This window comes from Thrips palmi, unplaced genomic scaffold, assembly GCF_012932325.1.
Source record: "Thrips palmi isolate BJ-2018 unplaced genomic scaffold, TpBJ-2018v1 HiC_scaffold_4, whole genome shotgun sequence".
Lineage (NCBI taxonomy): Eukaryota > Metazoa > Arthropoda > Insecta > Thysanoptera > Thripidae > Thrips > Thrips palmi.
The window spans coordinates 6868433-6874671 of NW_023144631.1; positions in this window are offsets into that span (position 1 = coordinate 6868433).

Sequence of the window (6239 nt, forward strand, 5' to 3'; positions counted from 1 at the left end):
CCCTGCCGGCGCGCGCAACAGTTTTTTAATGAGGCCCTGCCAGCCTCTCTCCAGCCCCTCCAGCAACATCATTGCGATTCACGGTGCGATTCCCCTCTTTCTCTCTCTTTCCCTCTTTGCCCCCACCCCCGACCACCGTGCCCCCGTTCCCTGTCTCCCTCTTGAGTCGTCGTCGCCGGATCGCTAATTGAGGAAGTCATGGCGCCGCATCGAGCCGTTCGGCGCCGTTCGGCTCGCCGCGCGGATATTGCGGGTTATTGGAGGTGGCCGCCGGCCCCGGAACGCAACGACGACGACGACAACAACAGAGCCAAAACAAAAAGAAGCGGCCTCCCAATGCGGACCTGAATCTTCGCTCGGCAGTGGTGGCGCCTCACGACGACAAAACGGCCATATTTCCGCGCGTAATATGTATTGGAAAGGAGGCGCTGCCGAGCGCTGCCGCGGGGATCAGCGCGACGACGGCGCGGACTTATGTGTGTGTCGCGGGGCCGGGCCGGGCCGCGCGGGCCGTGCTCATGCAGATATATTGCGCGAATAAAACTGTCCGGCGCGCCTAGAGGCAGGCCTCCTAGAGGCAGGCCGGCACCCCAGTGTGGCGGCGACGGCCAAGGCGACGCCGGCGTCCCCCCGAGGGGTGGCGCCGGGGACGACGGGGAGGACGCGTGGGCGATCGCCATTGTATTCAGCATGGTGCCTATAATGGCCTCGGCCAGGGCCTGGGGCGCGGCGGGCGCGGCGGACTCGATCCCGAGCGGTGCTTCGTCTCTCTCGCACCCGTTGGAATGCCCCGAGTGGGAGAGAGACAGAGCGACGGAAGCCTCTTTCGGAACCAGCCGGCCGGCCCGGCGTTATCAGTCCCCCCCTCCCCTCACCCTGGACACCCTCACGAGGGCCACCCCGTTGCGTGCCGAGCCGTGCCGTGCCGTGCCGTGCCGTGCCGAGCCGGGCGTGGAGGGGAGTTTATGAGCAAATATATAATCCCGGGTTCCAATATGAAGCACCGAGGGCATTCTATCTCGTCCCTCGGCCCTCGGCGACCCTTCCCCCCCTTCGGTCCCTTCGGCCCTTGCCACCCGGGGCTGGCTGCCTGCCTGGCTGGCGTGCGAAATGAGCCCTGGGCCCTGGGTGGAACGTCGGACCAACGGACGTCGTGGTCGGACGGTCGAAAGGCCGGTCGGCCATACCCCGCGCGGAGAGCGCTGCCCATGCCGCTGCCGTTCGGAGTCTCTCGCGCGCGGGGTAGCGGCGGCGCGACGGCGTGGTTGAAGCCTTAAAGTCATCGCCTGTGGCTTGGCCGCACGTTGCGCGCAACTTCCCAGCCATCTCGTTCAGTAAACGTGTTCGGCTGCTACTCTAAGCCCATTCACTTCAACCACTCCTTGGACAATGGACATGGAGGCGGCCTGTCTGTGTCAGCACCATCCAGTGCGGCAGGAGACCCATAGTCCTTCGACGGCGAGCTCCCTTCCCGTTGGCGAGTGATTCAATTTTGCCGGATTCACTTGAATGAGTGTGTATGTATGAGTGAGCGTGTGTGGGTGTGCCTAAGCTCATCCCCCATATGAAAATTACTTCGGCCAGGGCCAGCAGGGCCTCCATACTGCTCGGCCGGGCTTCCTGCTCTGAAGCCCTAGCAGCCCCAGCAGCCCCAGCAGCGCCAGCAGCCCAATCTCCGGCCTGATGAAGGGTTGGCCGTGCGGGGCGGGGCGGGGGGGGGGCGCGGCCCGGGGCACCAGCGCGCCGTGCCTGCCCGGCCTGCCCTCCGCTGCCCTCCGCGGCGATCGCATGCTCCAACGGTGTCCTGGACATTCGTCATGGCGCTGCGGGGAAACGAAAAACAAAACACAGCCGCCGCGTTCGGAAAGAAATCGAACGACGGCCGCCGTGGAGAGTGACTGGAGTGACTGCCTGTCCGAGACGCACTTGAGTGCCGCCGGACCGTCGTCCACGCCGTCATCCCCAGCGCGGGAATGCTGCTGCCCTCCCCTCTCGCGCCAGTGTGTGAGTGTGTGTGTTATTGTTCTGCCACCCCCACCAGGGCCTCGCCGGCCTCGCGCAGGTCTGGCCGTGCGGGAACGTGCGCACATGTGTGTGTGTGTGTGTGGAGGGGCGGAATGTGCCTGGCAGATAGGCGTGGCGTGGAGGGGGTAGTGGTCGTGGCGGGCGGAGCTACGGTCCCCACCCCGCCTTGCCTCGCCCCACCCCGCCGCACCCCGCCGCACCCCGCCGCACCCCGCCCCACGCCTGCGGTCCGGGCGAAAGGGGAAGACGATCCTGCAGGAGATCTACAAAGGCCTCCTCGTGGCCACCACGTCCACCACACACGCATGTGGCGTGTGTGTGTGTGTGAGTGTGTGCACGCGTACGCAAATTTCTTCGGGTGGATCTCGTTATTTTCTTGAGCAGCGGCCTTATCCGCCCCCCCGTGTGTCCGCCACTCGGTGCCACTCCGCCAACGACAATGAGTGCGTCGGGACGGCGGCGGCGGCGCGGACCCTCCCGGACCAGGGGCGAGTTTGCCGGTCCCCGTCCTCGGCCTCCTCCCCACGGCCCTGGGCCTCCGCGGACCCCGCGCTTCCTCCCTTCGTGCGAAATCCTTCCAAGACAACGTGTGTGTGTGTGTGCGTGTGTGTGAAAGGGCCGCTGCGGGGGAGGCAGAAGAGACGGACAGGGGTTGGTTTTGGTGGGGAGGGTGATCTTATTATACATGACGCCATGTAGGGGCTTAACATGGTGTGCGAGTGAAGGAGGAGGACTAAGGAAGAGGGATGGAGGCGGGGCGGGGCCTTGTCGATGCGCCCGCCGCCCGGCCCGCCGCCTTGTCTTGAAGACGAAGGAGCACGTCAGCCACATATCAGCTCAGCTCAGGTCCGATATCCCGAGGGACTGAGGGACGTGGCTGCGCCATGGCCGCGCCGCCTTGCGCGAGGCAGCGGGGAAGCTTCCAGTCATGCAAATTTCGGAGCCTCTCTCAAGTCTCGCCTCAAAGAAAACGAAGAAAAAAGAGAGAGGGGAAATAGGAAATAAAAGTAAAAAAAAAACGGAAAAAAGAAATTTTTTGAATAAGAGAACATTATTTTTATTTGAAAGTTTTACTCCAGTTTCGCTGAAAATAGTGTTCGCTGAGGTCCAAACAAGAGCCACCCACGAACTATCCTTCCTTCCCTTCGCCAGCCTCACCCTCGCCCTCGGCCACCTCCCCGCGGCCGGACCAGCCGCGTGCCTCTCGCAGCATTCCGCGACCCTCCGCGTTTGACTCCGCGGCCCGGAGTCAAGTCCCGTCCCGGCCCACCCACCCCTTGCCCCTATCAGATCCCACAACCTCTCTCTCATCTCCACTTGACCGATGAGAGCTGTCTTCTTGTCTCCGTTTTGACGCGCTCCCCTGGTCCAGATCTTATCTAAAATGAGACTGTGACGCGGCAGCCCCGCACCGTCGCCTCCAAGAGCTCCACTGACTGGCTGGAGCCGGGAGTCGCTTTCGCCGCTCTGTCTCTCTCGCACTCACGGGGCGTGCCGTGTAAGTGCGAGAGAGACAGCGCGACGACTCTCGGAGTGACTCTTGGCTGGAGCCGAGGACAGCCAAAGGGTTGACTCGGGGCGCGGCGGAGCGAGAGAGACAGATAGCGCGCTGATTCCGAAGCGTTTGCCTAATTAAGGCAATAAGTCACGGGGCGGCCGAGGTTCCTGTCCATTTTTCGCAGAAACAATACAGAGGGAAGTTTGGAGGAAGTTGCAGCCGGCACGGCAGTGTTTGGCGGCGCGACCGGCGCGCGCCTCCATCCCCGCTCCTACATGTCCGTCCCCTCGGCGGCCGCGTCGCGCACCCCGCGGCCGCGGCCCGGTGATAGGCGATAAATATTAATTTTATGGCGAGGAGTGACCAGCGGTCAGCTCGGTGAGCTCGCGCGCTGCGGGTCGTCGCGGTGCGTCGCGGTGCCTCCCCCCGGCTCGACCGCGGCCTGGCTTGACCATGCCGAGCTTGACCAGCTGCCGCCATCCATAACCTCTGTTGTGACTCCCTGCAAATGGCCCCCTCGTTTGTCCGGCAGCCTGCCAGCCTCCCGCTCCACGCCACTGTAATAAAGAAGAGCCCGCGCCGCGCGCCGCGTCGAGAGTGTTTGGCCAGCAGGGCAAACACGGTGTGCCGCCCCGCCGGCCGCGCCGCGCGCGCCAAAAGTGGCAGACCGTTTTTTTACGATTGTCTTTTTATTTTTCTCGAAAGATATAAACGTTAATCATGGACGTGTCATGTGCGACAGGCGCGCTCTCTGACGGCCAGTGCCAGTGCCTCGGCGTAGTCCTCGTCGCCGTCGCCGCCGCCGTCCTTTTTCGGCCTGTCTCCCCGAATCATCATCCAGGCGTCAAGGAGTGGGCGCGGGGCGCGGCGAGCGGGGCGCGGCGAGCGTGTGAGCCTGGGCCAGGCCTGGGCCTGGGTCTGCCCGCGCAGGCTCATTCCGAAATGGTTCTCTGTCTCTCTCGCACCGACGCGGAGCGCCCCGTGAGTGCGAGAGAGACAGAGCGCCCCGCCGCGGCTGCCGGAGGCTCAGCCTGCCTGACGGCGGGGATAAAGGCGCCGCGGGGGTTGACAGCCATCAGCGCGCTGCCGGCGTCGCTCTCTCTCGCACTCGCGGGCCGGGCCGCGCGGGACGAGCGGGTGCGAGCGAGACGGAGGGTTGTTCGGAGGCAGCCTGCAGCTGGGGCGAGTCGGGGCCGGCAGCAGCAGCAGCAGCAGCAGCAGCAGCAGCAAAAGCAGCAGCAGCAGCAGCAGCAGCAGCAGCAGCAGCAGCAGCAGGCGCCCCGCTCGGCTCGGCCCCCGTCCGCGCGCAGGCGGGCAGGCAGGCAGGGCGAGCACACAGGTGCCTCCCTGCTTTCTTCCCTTTGAGCTCCATTCATTTCGTCGAGAGAGGGGAATATCACATTCCCCAGCGATACCAATATCAACTGGAGCGTGAAAACGTCGCACTGCTGTACGGCGCGCGTGGCGCAATCGCCCGTGCTGCTGCTGCTGCTGCTGTGTGTGTGTGTGTGTGTGTGTGTGTGTGTGCGTGAGAGAGACTGTGTGTGTGTGTGTGTCTGTGCATATGTGAAGTTGTGTGTTAGTACGTACGTGTGTGAGTGCAAAGGGAACCCGGCTGGCCGAAAAACGCAGGCAGCAAATCAAATATCGCGGCGCTGCTGGGACAAAGCTCGTGGAAAGGAGAGTGGGCGAAGTATGCGCTACGCTGCTCGCCTCCCTGACCGCCGCGCTGCACGTCGCCGACGCCACCACCATGTGAAGGTTTCACGCTCAAACTGCCCAACACGCCCCCGAAACTTCTTTCCTCCGCGCTTTTTTTTTGCACGCCATCGCGCACGCGGTGGAACAAAAATAAAAATAAAATTCCACATCTCCTTTCCCTGTCCCTCTCATTGTCTGTCCCTGCTCCGTAATGAGGGGGACGGAGACGCGACGTCGCGCCTCGCCGCGTCGTAAGCGATGAATAAAACAGACGCCCGCTAACACGAATTAAGGGGCCGCGAAAGAAAACAAACCGCTGCAACCGACACGGCGACGACGGCGACGCCCCGCGAGGGCCGCGACGGCCGCGAGGGGGAGCGAGCAAAGTAATGCAGCAGAAAGAACAATCGGGGATCAACATGAAAAGGAGAAGGAACACCTGCATTACGCCTCGGCTCTCGCTGCCCTCGCAGCTTCCCTGCTGCATTCATGCCTTCTTAATGAAGCAGACCTGTTCGGGCCGCTGATGGCCCTCACGGCGTCCTTGCCGTCCTGGCCGCCTCGGCCGCCCCGGCGTCCTTGTCGTTTGGCTTTATTTCACAGCAGCTCCTTTTGTGTGGCCCTTGTCGCGCCCCGCGCTTAATTGTTGTGGCATGTCTCAATCTCGGCGACACTTCTTCCGCCCGCGACCTCTATTACTGCCCCCACTGCCCCCCACCGGCCGCCACCGCCCCCAGCCCCCCACCGCCCCCAATCCTTTTGCAACCCTCGTGGTGGAACGCGGCCGCTGGTCGGGCCTGAGTGAAACTTGGTTATCTCGAGGCTGCAGAAGGGACTCCGCCGCGCCCTGCCCGGCCCTGCCCGCCGGAGCCGAGGCCGAGGCCGCCGGGAGAGCAAACGAGCCCCCCAACGCCCCCCCGCGGCCCCCGCCCCTTGCAGCGCCTGGGCCCCCGACACCGCGATGGAGGAAATGAAGGGTTCAAGGCTGAGTGAAAAGGCGGCGGATTAAAGATCA